Raw genomic sequence first — 13730 nt, forward strand, 5'->3', positions numbered from 1 at the left:
ACTAGGTTTCAGAGAGAGTTTATCTCAGTAAGGCTACTTCCTGACATTTCACCCACTTAAAAGGACCCTGGGGTCTACGTTCTAGAATATATCACCATGGGAAAAATTGGGAGTCTGGTCTCTTCAGAGTTTTAAGAAGACTTTCTATGTTTAGTCTTACAATTGTCCTGAAAATCCAGTGCCTAGGAGGAGTGGGGAGGCCACTTGGTCCTCCCCCAGGCTGGAGCAGGTATTGTGTTCACATACTCCCTCAGGTGGTCTCTCCGAAAACTCTTCATCTGCCTGGTTTGAGCTAGCAGAATGGAATGCCTATGACAGGGACACTCCCATGCCTGCCCTGGGGACGGGATTCCCAGTCTTCCTCCCCTTTCTCTGCTATCACAGAGAGATTACTGCATGGGGAAGCCATGGAACAGCACTTACATCTACTTCATAAAGTAGCTTCACAGTGTTGGGTTAATGGAGGAAAGTGGGGTTTCAAGTCTCCTTTTTGATGTAAAAGTACCGCAATTTTTTTGGATGGCAGAAACGAATCACAGTACAACTGAAATCACTTTCACACCTCTAATGTTCTCTTTGAAGTGGGTTAATCAGCTTTCATTCCTCTTTCCTCTACTATACTGACACACATACACACAGACACACATGTGTATCTACACACACACTCATGTATTCCATTCACACACATGTCATCCACAAGGAGAATTGAACAAGATAATGATTATGAAGCCACTTGAAAAAGTGCAATGTTCTATAAACTCAACTATTATTTTTATCATGTATCATGGACAAAATGTGCTGTGATCATTGCATATAAGTGTTATCTTAATGCACTGGGAATGTACTACCAACTAAAAACCTTCCCTAAAACAAACATAGCTATCTTCCTATCAATTGGAATTACTGTTATACTTGTTAATTTGAAATTTTGTCATTAAAAGTATTTACAATTGTAACAAATTAGTATAAAATAGCTAATGGGAGAGAGGAACATTCCAAATAATGTGTACTTTCTTTGCTGATGTGCATGGTACTTTACGGCAGGGATATTTTGCTTACCACTTTAACTTTAGAATCTGGCCCAGAATAAATGTTTATTAAATGAGTGAATGAAAATATACATTATATAACAACTTTCCATCAAGCAACCTTCTTCAAAGCTATTCATAATTTCAACCATCAGAGAATTTTCTATCACACATGGTTCACATTTGAACGTTCATATTCAGAAACACAGCTGGGTGAAGCTAAAGTTTGCTCATTTTTGGGATGGCAGAAACAAACCACAGATTGAAATGGAAGACATTTAAACAATGTTTTCTACATGTTTGGAGATTAAGATCGAAAGCAACTCCTTGGATGCTTTAAAAATGACACTTACTTTATGGATCCCACTTTTCATGAAGCAAACCACACAAATTAAGAGTGTTAACACATATTCTAATGAAAGATTAAGTTGAAATCTAAATGAAAAGGTGACAAAATATAAAATAATTACTTTTGGTCAAGGTCCAAGAAAGTTGATTCATGAAAATATTTCTTTGAAAGTGTATTTGTTTAATGCCAATGACAGTAAAGATATCACTTGTCATTTTGCATCTTTTCTGTCTATGTTAGTGTTTCAGATTAACCTGCTTTACAACAATAGAGTGGTTTGGCAGAGAGATGACTACAACTTGTGGCAATCAGAATTTATTACTTTTAACTTTAAATTAGACTTGAAGTGAAAAGTTGAAGGTCTTACAGTGCTATATGTGTCATAGGTGGATTTTACGTGATATCTACATATAGTGATTTCAGATTATACAAAACCACATTGGTTTTTACATACATGGGGGAAGGATGGAATTTGATATTTATTTGGTACTTACTCTGTGCATACATTTTGTTAGGCACATTGCAGACTGCCTATTATCTTTCATGCACAGAATTTCATGTTTCTTAGTTCAGGGACAATTTGAGGTTCTGTCTGGTACCTACAGTCCTAACAGGTACTACCAGACAGGGAACTGTGACTGTATAGGCAGTGGGAACCCTACCAGTTCAGTTTGTATTTGGAAGGTTGACTAGAAGAAAAGAGTTTCAAGGAAAGGAAACATATAATACAGGCTTGATAAACATACAAGGCCTAGTAGTCACTGGGCATAAACAGAAGTGGAATAAAATTACATTAATGAGAAAAGAATAGTAACATCATAGATGTCCTAACAACTGACATGCATAAATTTTTGCTCTTAGTCATATATCCTTACAAGGACAATAAGCATTTTCCTCAAGTGGATTCAATCTCCTTCTTTACCTAATACAGCCAAATTGATGAATGGATTACAGATCTTTCCAGATGGATTCAGACTAAGACACTAAGTGAAATAGAAGGCTGTCTGTGTAATCTGAGGCCTTATTACTCAAAACGTGGTCTACAAACCACCACACCAGTGTTACTGGAGAGCTCCTGAAAAATGTGAAAACTCAGTCCTCAGCCCAGAACTGCCTGATTAGAATGTGCTTTTGACAAGTTTCTGAGGTGATCTACATGCACACAGATGTTTGAGAAACACTGAGCTCGGAGATAACTTCTTAGTTTCAGCATTATCTATTCACTTTCCCATCATTTTTAGTTAACTGTGAAGGAAATCACAGAACTCACTTAGCAAAATATTCTAACAATAATTGCCTTCAATTTCACTGCTTCTTTTCCTGCTTATTCCTAATGTAGTTCAAGGAAATAAGTCTCTGTATTATTTCAATTTTGTATATAGCTTATTTGATTTTTTTCTCTTGTTCTTAAAGACTATCCAAAGTGTACATTAGAGCTAAAATATAGAAGACAGTTTGTCTTATCAAGGAGAAAAATTGACTAAGAGTACTAGTAAATACATTATATCAACTCTAGCCATTTGCTTTCAATGAACAGTAAAGTACTAGAGTCAGATAATCTGATTGTACAGTTAGGAGGGGAAAGTCTTTTGTGTACTAGACGCTGAATGAGGTTGGAAGTAACAATGCATAAGGCATATTTTTACTCCACAAAAATATTAGCAAACCAAATTCAACGACATGCTAAAAGAATCATATACCATGATCCAGTGGGATTTATCTTTGCAGCACAATAATGACTTAACATAGGCAAATTAATAAGTATGATACATTGCATTAATGAAATGATGGATAAAACCATGTGAGCCTCTCAACAGATGCAGAAAAAGCATTTGCCAAAATTCAACATTCTTTCATGACAACAACTCTCAAAAAATTAGATAGAAAAGGACTATATCTTAATATCATAAGGGTATATATGGAAAGTCTACAACTAAGATACAATGAAAAACTGAAAGATTTTCCTCTAAGATCAAGAAAAAGACACGTGTGTTTATTCTTGCCATTTGTAGTCTATATATGGTTGGAAGACTTATAGGAATTAGGCAACAAAAATAAATAAAAGGCTTCAGATCATAAAGAAAGAAGTAAAATTGTTTACAAGTGACGTGAAATTGTATATTGAAAACTCCAAAAACTCTACAAAGAAAGTACTGGGATAAATAAATTCCATAAAGTTGCAGGATATCAAATCAACCCTAAGTTATGCTTCTAAACACAAACAATGAATTTATTTCCCAAAAGATTAAGAAAGCAATCCTATTTACAACAGCATAAGAAGAGTACAATACTTAGAAATAAATTTAGCTAAGAAGGTAAAAGATGTATATATTGAGAACTACAAAACATTGGTGAAAGATTAAAGAATACACAAATAAAAGGATTTTAAGAAACAATATTGTTAGAGAGCTTGTACTACTTAAAGATATCTATGGATTCAGTATAATCCCTGTCGAAATCCCAATGGTACTTTTTATATAAATAGAAAAAAATCTTAAAATTCATGTATAACAACAAAAGACTGTATAGCTAAAACAATTCCTAAAATGTTATTTTTCTTGTCACTGAGAAACAATACTTGACACCCACAATTTAAAGGAAGAAAGGTTTATTTTGGCTCACAGTTTGTAAAGGTTCCAGTCCATAGCCAGTTGGCTTGAGCAGCAGGGCAGCATGGCAGAGAGGCATGGCAGAGGGGCATTACAGAAGATTGCTCATGGCATGACAGGCAGGCAGGCAGAGGAGAGAGAGAGTGAGAGGAAGACAGAGAATGAGAGGGACAGGAAGAGAGGGAGGGAGAGTGAGAAGGAGTCAAGGGAGAAAGGAGGGAAATGCACCCTTTGGACCAGGCCTGGACTCACCACCTCCAACCAGGCTTTACCTTCCAATTTAGCTATAAACTTATCAGTGTACTAATCCCCAGGTGAGTATCATTATCCAATTACCTCCCCAAAGCCCCACTTATGAGGGCATGAGGCTTTATAGGGACATCTAGACATAAATCATAACAAATCCTAAGCAAAAACAAAGAGGCATCACACTACCTAATTAACTGTAATTAACATAGTGCAACATAGGCATAGAAAGAAATATATAGACCAGTGAAATAGAATAGAGATCCATGAAATAAGCCCAGATATACATTGCCAATTCATCTTTGAGAAGAGTGCCAAGATTTTATATCAGGGCAGGGATAGGCTCTTTATAATACACTGGTAGGAAAACTGGATATCCATATGCAAAATGCAAGTGGATCCTTATCTTACACAATACACAAAACATCAACCCAAAATAGATTAAAATTTCACCATTAGACCTGAAACTGTAAGGTAGCAGGAGAAAAGCCTTGACATTGGTCTAGGCAATGATATGAATTCAAAAGCACAGATAGCAAAAGCAAAAGAGACAAATGGAACTTTGTTAAAAAACCCCAACAATTTCTATACAGCAAGAGAAACAGTCAAAAGAATAAAGAGACAACCTGCAGAGAGAAAATATTTGCTAGCCATACATTGGATAAGAGGTTAATATCTGTCATATATAAGGAATGCAAAACAACTCAATAGCAAACAAGCAAACCCTAACTACTTACTCAACTAAAAACCCAATAAAATGCTTGATAGTCATTTCTTCAAAGAAGACAAACAAATGGCCAATGGTATGAAAAGCTTTTCATTAGAAAAATGCAAGTCAAATCAACAATGAGGTATCATCTCACACCTGCTAGAATGACCCAGAAGACAAAGGATAAACGCTGATGAGGATTTGGAAAAGGGACCACTGACATTTTGGCTGACACATAAATTCATACAGCTGTTATGGAAAATGGTATAGAGCCTCCTCAAAAATTTGAAAATAGAATTACTATATGATCTAGTAATTCCACTTGTAGGTATATATCACCCTCTCCTCCAGGATTCTGAGGGAAATGGAGTCAGGATCCTGAAAACAAAACAAATAAACAAACAAAAAACAAACAATAACAGGAAAACTACAATCACACATTCATTGCAGCACAATTCACAATAGACAAAGTTTGAAACCAAGTGCCTACTGATGGATGAACAATGAAAGAAAATGTGATACATACATGTGCATGTGGGCATGCTGAACTGCAGTTATGATGATGGCCCAATAAGATTCGATTGCTAGTGACTTTGTTACAGTCTTAGGTTATGTAAGCACATTCTGCAATATTCACTAAATGACAAAATCGCCTAACAGTGCGGGCCTCAGAATGAGGCCTTCAGTTGCTATGTGATGCACCAACTTCTATGCACAATACAGTTGTCTCCAATATAATTACGATGTTTCAACTTATGATTGGCTTTTACTTTAAGACATTTGCAAGCAATACGATTCAATAGAAAATTGTACTTTGAATTTTCCCAGGTTGATTATATGTGGTATTGCTCTTTTGATGTTGGGCAGCAGCAAAGAGCCACAGATACCAGAAAGCCATTCAACTATAAAAGTTGAGGTGTGAATGATTATAAGTTACTCTACTAAAAGACATATTACCATTAATCTCCCTCATACATACTCTCCTCACTTTGAATACACTTATCCCATCACCCTTTCTGAAGCTGTTCTGCAAATCCTCTTTTGTGAGTGTCTTTAGGAGTTAAGATCAAAACTACGTGGTACTGTGCAACTTCTGGCTCTTCCTCAAAGTTAAAGTGACCATAGATGATAAACATTTGGAATTATTTCAGCACAATGCAGCATGTGTCACAGAACATATGTGACAAATGTGTTTAAAACAAGGGAAATTATTTCAGTAGGGTTAATGACAGTGGCTTTTATTGTTATACATTTTTAAAATTCAAACATTCGCTATGGGTTTCAATCATATCTTAAAACTACCATCACTGTACGGAGTACATATTGCTACGCTGTGATATTTGGTAGGTTAAGTGCATTCTTGGTTTGCGATACTTTCATTTTATGGTAGGTTTTTTTGGGGTGTAACCCATTATGAATTTAGAAGAATATTTATTACTCAGTTTTCCAAAAGAAAGAAACCCAGCCATTTGCAGCAACTTAGATTAACCAAAAGGACATTATTAAGTGAAACATACCAGACATAGAAAGGTAAGTAATACTACATTATCTGACTTGCATGGGAAATATGAAAAAGTCAAACTGATTAAAGTGGAGAGTAGAATGCTGACATCCAGGAGATAGGGGTGGCTGCAATGGAGAGATGTTGGTTAAAGAAACAAAGTTTCAGTTGTTCAGGATGAAAAATTCCTAGAGATCTAATGTACAGCATAGTGACAATATTAACTATGTTCAGTATTATTATTATATACTAGAAATTTACCAAGAGACTAGATCTTTTGTTTTCACCACACACTAAGATGGTAACTATGAAATGTGAAAAATATACAGTGAAATTTTAAATTAACAGTGTCATTACCGTTAATCTCCTTCAAAATGTAAGAAGAGATAAAAATATGGTGTTTAAATTTTTAGAAAATATATTACGCTAACCCATTTGCCGTTAATCTCTCTCAAAATAATTCCCTTAGCTCTGAACTCACTTGTTCCATTGCTCTTGTCACTTTTTGAAGAATCCGCAAAAGTTGTCGCTCCTGTCTTTATGAGCTGAGATAAAAAAATACAGTGAATGTGGAGCTGAATGCCATCCAATAGAAATGCAGGTTCATAAAAATATTATGTGCATCCTCATCCATTTTATCCACTGGACCTGCCTGGGTGACTTCTGGATCTTCTCCAAAGTCCAAGTGATCACGAAAGGTAAATATTTGGAATTGATTCAGGATATCAAGGCAGCCAGGACAGTGCATCCAAATACACTCATGACAAAGGACTTCCAGACCTGCTTTGGGAGGTGGCAAGAACGATGGGATAAATGTGTGCAAAGTGAGGGAGAATATTTTGAGAGGGATTAAAGGCAATATGCCTTCTTCCATAATAACATTTTTTAAAATTTAACATGCACTCAGTTTTCAGTCGCATCTTTTATGTTATATGATGAATATGTGAATAGCTTGTGAAAGTCACTTCACAACGTACAGGGATAGCAAAACATCATCTCTTACATCTTATATGTAATTTTTTATTAACATAGAATAGAATTGTTAGTATGTTATTTTAATATCAATTAAGAAAGTATTTTGAAATCATTTTTGTTGTAATATAATTCTGTCCTTAAGACACTAAGGACTGACTTTTTAATGGGTTATAAACATAAAAGGTAAAAACCACCATGTTTTATCTACATTTTAGGTACTACAGAGAAAAATTCTAATGTAACTGTAAACTATAAAACATGTTCCGGTTTTAGCAATGTTAAAATATGAAAAACCATGCATTTTGAAAACAAGGAAGTATAGTGTCATTTTCTCTTTCATATTCCTTTAATTTATATATTTTGGATAGTCAGCTATATTTATATTCCTAAATATGGTTTTCTTTTTTCTAGACCAGTTTTCATCCAATCATGTTCCATAGATCACCTGCAGTAGAATCTGGGGCTGCCTATTAAAAATACAGATTTCTGGGCCACTCCTGCAGGTTGACTGTAACAGAATCTTGTGGCAAGGGCTGAGCAGCGATATTTTTCAAAAAGCTCTGCATGTAATTTTGATAAGCATCCAAGTAAAGAACTTCTCAGAGGTGTTCCCCAGCATCATTTGGGAGTTCAGAAATGATGAATCTCAAACCCTCTGCAAGACTCACTAAAGCAGAATCTACATTTTGACAAGACAACAAGGGATTTACATGTACATTAAAGTTAGAGAAATAGTGTAGACTACAATCAGGAAGAGCAATGGTAGGAGGTTGGGCTGCCAACAGATATCTGTGTTGCAGCCATGGCAACGAGGATTTAAGCATCTCAATAAGATTTTAATCCAATGCTAGAATAATAGCAGATATAACAATTGTGGAGAGACAGGAAAGAGAATTCTGGTGCGTGTTGATCACTTGTTTTTATGTGAGAATGATAAATGCATTCTAAGCCAGAGGATTTTTTTCTGACTTCCATCTCTTACTTTGCATTTTTTTTCCTTCTGATTCTTCAGAGCATCTGTGACAAAGCCATCAGGTTATTAGTGCTCTGTAGTGTATAATGAGTTCTACTTTGAAATGCTACAATTGTGACTCTTATTTAAGTCAGAAATGTGAAAGCTTGGGGTGAAAGATTCATTCATTCAATTTGTTACTGAACATTACCACATGACATGGCATAATAGTAATTTGAAGAGATAGTTCTGACTCTTAAGGAGCAGAGTCTATTAGAAAAATGAACATACCAGGGAGAAGATTTCATTGCATGATAGCTTATATATTACCAGCATGAAATGATCATTTGTTACATGTTTGACAAGGGATTTGAGAAAGGCTGAAATAATGAGACAAAAATACCAGTAATAGACACTGTGACAGTTTAAGTGAGAGACTGAGCATAGCAAAATGTAGACAGGACATTCATATATGTATCTTCTAAAACATAATTATTTGCCCACTGCGTCTAGCAGAAGAAGTGACTCAAATGATTCAAAATAATTTAAAAATGTTTTGTACTTTGAAGACTTTATAAGAACTGCATTTAAACTATTCTATAAGTGTTAGATTCTTCATAACATGCCCTTCTTATTAACTCCATGGGAGCTTTTTTAAGCACCATGGAAGAATCAATAAGAGCCTGAATACCAGATGTCATACACATCATCCAAAAATGCAGCTATCCTGGCAAGCTGAAGATAAACTTTGCATAGAGAGGGAAGGAGGAAAGGGGAGAGGAGAGGAGAGGAGAGGAGAGGAGAGGAGGGGAGAGGAGAGGAGAGGAGAGGAGAGGAGAGGATTCCAGAAATTGTTTTGTCTTTAACTAAAAGATCCAAACCTATGAGATTGTCTTCCAAGGTTAGAGGAGATTGGTGTTCATGACTATGTTAGTACTCTGTAACATTAGAACCTAGTATCAGGCTTATCATACCACACCAACAATCTTATGCTGCTGTAAGTACCTGTATGCTTTCTTATAAGTATGTAAACAAACCCTAGGAAACAGGGCCTCCTGTAAGCATGACTATCCAGAGAATACTCTCTGACCTTCTCTGCTTGAGATGGTTCCGTTCCAACTTCCTATGTTCTCTTAGAACTCTGCATCCTTCAACCATGACATTCATCCTTCAGAATTCTAGTTACTCATTCAATGCTTTTTTCCACACCAATAAAAGCCAATGACTATCGATTTTCTTAACTATTCATGCATTCATATGGTGTTTTAGGTGCTAATTTTAGGCACTGAGAGTATATCATTGGGAAAAGCAGACAAACTCTAACTTACAAAAGAGCTCAAGATCTGGTAGAAAGATATGAATAGTTCAACATTTCAATAGGTCAGTAATCGAAGTAAACGAAGACAGTGACTCATGCCATACAATTATTAAAAGAAGGCAATAGATTGGAAAGAAATGGAGTTTCAGGAAGCTTCCTCAGCTAGTGTGTTGAGACCCGGACTTCTTGAAATAGTGACTTTTGGGCTGAGACTAATGACCATAGAAAGACAGATCTCTAGGCAGAAAGAACTGGAAATGCACAGGCTCTGAGGTTTCCTATGCTGGAAATCTTAAGAAATGGAAAGAAAAAAAGAGCAGTTCATTCTAGAGGATACTGAAATATGAGATGAGAAGAATGGTGGAGGAGAGTAGAGAGGGTCTGGCACACGCTGGACTTTGATAGACTATATGACAGACCTAGGATTTTGTTCTAAATGCAGTAAAATGCCTCTGGTGGTTTTACTAGCACACACTAGCACACACACTAGTCATGATCGGCTGCAGATTAAAAAAAAGACTATTATGCTGAGCACAAAAAGGGGAAGTACTGCTTGGCAGGAAGCTGCTGAGGAGCAGGGAAGCAGGACTCAGGCCACGTCTGAGCTGCGGGGTGCTGTGAGGCTCTCAGCTCTGGAGATTTCACCAGGAGGACTTGCTGACTGAATACGTGAGCTGTGGCAGGAAGACAGCCTGACTCTAGGTCCTACCACTGCCAGAGCTTGTGTGAGAGGCAGATTGGGAAGTGCAGTAGCGAATCAAGTTTCGATCCTGAGCACATGAGTTTGAGAGGCCATCTGGGAAGAGTTTGTAACTTGGGGCAAAACAAATGATAGCAGTAATCTTAATGATTATCTATCAAGATAGAAAAGTGAGTAGTGTCTTGGCCTTTGACAGGAGAAAGACCTGGATCTGCACCCCAGTTTTCCCATGTAGCTCACCAAATTGGATAACTGTCTCTTTGAGCCTTAGCTTCTGTGTCTGTCAAATGCATTGTCTCGTGGAAATGCATATGTGAGTTGCTTATTGGTCCTCGGACTATGCTAAGTGACACCCAAAACTGCAAGTTTTAAGGGTGGGGCCTGATAAACCTGGCAGTGGGAAAATTCAAGGAGGGAGAGTTGTGTGCACTGTGCAGGGAGGGCAGGAGGCCTAGTTTTAGTGACGGGACTTTCTCTTTGCGTTCGAAGTTTCTGTTACCTCATGCATTATAAGGGTCAAAATTTCCTAAGTTCCATATGTAGAACTGATTCTCCCAGTCATAAATAAAGTACTTTTTACATAGTTTTAGAGATTATGGTAAATATAACACGAAATTTATCATTTTTATCATATTTGGGGGTCTGCTTCAGTGGTATTAAATCTATTCACATCATCAATTCCAGAAATTATTTCATGTTCAAAATGGAGACTTTCTAACCATTTATCTATTGTCAATAGTCCAACCCCTGAAACCACCGTATTTCTGTCACTAAGAATTGACTTTTATTTTACATACTTCATACAAGAAGAATCGTATAGTATTTCTCCTTTTTTGTGACTGGTTTGTTTCACTTGGCATAATGTCCTCCAGTTCATCCATGTTGCTGAATGTCAGACTTTCCTTCCATTTTATGGCTGAGTGATATTCATATATATATATGTATAATTTCTCTGCCAACAGATACTTGGGTTGCTTCCACATTTTTTGGCTACTGAAAACAATGCTCCTGAATACGGGTGTACTGTATGAGAGGTTCTTTGAAGTAGTATATATATTTAGTTATTTGTTAGCTCATTTTACTCACATACTCCCTCAACAGACACTTTTCAAGTGCTTATGCAGGCTGACACTGATAATGCTTAGCAGGAAAAGTGCTATTACTCAGTTATACAAGAGGCAATAGAACTTCTCAAAACATTAACTCCCAGATTTAAAATCTTCAGAGGAAACATTAAGATGCTGTTTATCAATTCAAGCAATTGCTGAAGTTTGACATTGTCCATGGTGCAAAATTTGCCCTGAAGAATCTTATACTACACACAACCAGGATTCTAAAGGATGGTAAAATTTGTCAACAGGTAGTAAGGAGCACAAAGAGAACTGAGTGGCATGGCTTGCATAGTTTTCAAAATTGGGATCTGTGAGAAGTAATATATACTTTGGGAGTCAATTAGCATTTATTTGAAAGACTATTGTAGTTTTTTGTTTAGATTTATTCAAATACTACTAACTGAATAGTTGGTGGGTAACACAAATAACAGCCTAATGTCTGTTGCTGCCAGTCAACTATCAAAGCAGATACATTTGATCAATACCTTAGAAACTGTGCTTCAGTTTAGGAGGCAAAAGTTCTCTAGTTATCAACAAACCCAGTTGATCTTCTACTTAGAGTGCACAGATTTACACAGAGATGAAGGTGCACGGAGCAGTGCAGAATAAATGAAAGAGAATGGAGAGCAGGGATGATGGCAGTAACTGGAATCCAAGACGGACAGAGAAATGAGTGGTAAAGAACGCAAAGCTGGTTAGGAGGCGGTGCAAAATGAACTCAAGGCCAGAAAGCCTTTACGCTCTCTATGACTCCTTCATCCTAGGAGAACTCAGCCATTACTTTTAAATAAGAGAGCCAAAGAGAAAAGCTCCAGAGAGTAAGAATCAAGATTACAAAACAGAGCCAGGCATGCAGCCTAAATAAATGCTTCACAAGGCATATATTTCTACTCACCTCTTTGTTATCCCTAAAATGAGCTTCAAGATGAAATGTTGATGGGAGAAAACTTTTCCAATTTTAAGCAAGTTGGAAAGTAAAAACTGATCAATATTCAGGAATTACCTAAGAGTGTCAATCCAGGACAGAAATGAATGTGAGCAGCTGTGTTTGACGATCTGACCTCAGGACATTGGATAGTATTTCCATAATATGACTGTAAAAAAAATATGTCCCTCTAGCCTTATTTGCTTCCCTTAATGGATAATGCTTCTGGCTTGGATCTTTGTGTGGAAAAAAAGGATCTTTTGTCTCATAAAATGTTACAGATGCTGCTATGGTAACACATGTTAATTTTATTCCTATCTCAGAAGATAAACATGGAAAAATGCAATTGGCAATTTAATCTAATATTGAGCATTAAGTTTAGGTCCACGGAACATTTTGGTTTTTGTTTTTAAGGAACATTGGCACTTTTGTTAACCTGCTGCACTCAATTAGGTAGAATCCTTAAACCCTGTCTAAAAGGTATTACTCTGCCATTTTAAAAATACCATGTGGCCAAGTTTTAAAACCCACAAGGGAAAGAAAGCATGCTGCTTCCATGACAGAACTCCTAGGTGGCCAGAATGAGTTTGCATTTGTGGGAATTTCCTTCTGGGTAAAAATTAAAAAACAAACATTTCAGCATTTACGAAGATAATATCAGTTTGATTTGAAAAAGAATCTATTACTGAATGAAGAGGTAATTATCTATTAGTAGGATCTGCAGTATTGAAAGTTTTACATTATAGCAAGGTTTGTTTACTTTGTACTTAGTAAATAACCAAGGTTATTGTATCCAGAGAAAGTAATTTGAAACTCCAGGTTCTTGTTGAATTATAGCAAATGTATTCATACAGGACTTAGAGGCTTCTGTACTCTCTAGTGTCATAAAACAAAGCAAAAGACACAAGTTGAAGAAAAGACACAGGAAACATGGTGAATAATGCACTGTATGGTTTTAAATCCCATAATATTTCATGCACAATTGCAAAGAAATGCCACTTCCTGGTTGGTTTTTTTCCCCACTCTCCTTTGCCTTTACTCTTTACAATTTTTATTAATTTTTCTCTTCTCCAACAAAGTTTGGGAGAACAAGGAGTTAATGAGGTTGTGGTCAACTTACAGGAAGTTTCAATTACAGACCGGTGGGGGTCAAGTCTGATTTTGATTCGTCTTACGCCTGCTTCACTAACCAGTTCCAGAGCACATTCTGCCAGCGTTTCAGGAAAAGGATCCCGGTTCATTCATTATATGATTAGAAATCTACATCCTGCTAAATTTCAGTCATTCTAGATTTTCCTAGAGTAAC

The 13730-nt window shown here is 36.4% G+C and overlaps 1 protein-coding gene across 4 annotated transcripts in view; it reads right to left on the minus strand.

The window, feature by feature from the left end:
- The window catches only part of Palld (palladin, cytoskeletal associated protein), a 368121-nt gene that overhangs the window by 296198 nt on the left and 58193 nt on the right, over window positions 1-13730 (minus strand). The gene's annotated exons all lie outside the window — the stretch shown is intronic.

The sequence above is a fragment of the Cavia porcellus genome, unplaced genomic scaffold (assembly GCF_034190915.1).
Source record: "Cavia porcellus strain 051 isolate PalLab524CR breed Dunkin Hartley unplaced genomic scaffold, mCavPor4.1 scaffold_24, whole genome shotgun sequence".
Lineage (NCBI taxonomy): Eukaryota > Metazoa > Chordata > Mammalia > Rodentia > Caviidae > Cavia > Cavia porcellus.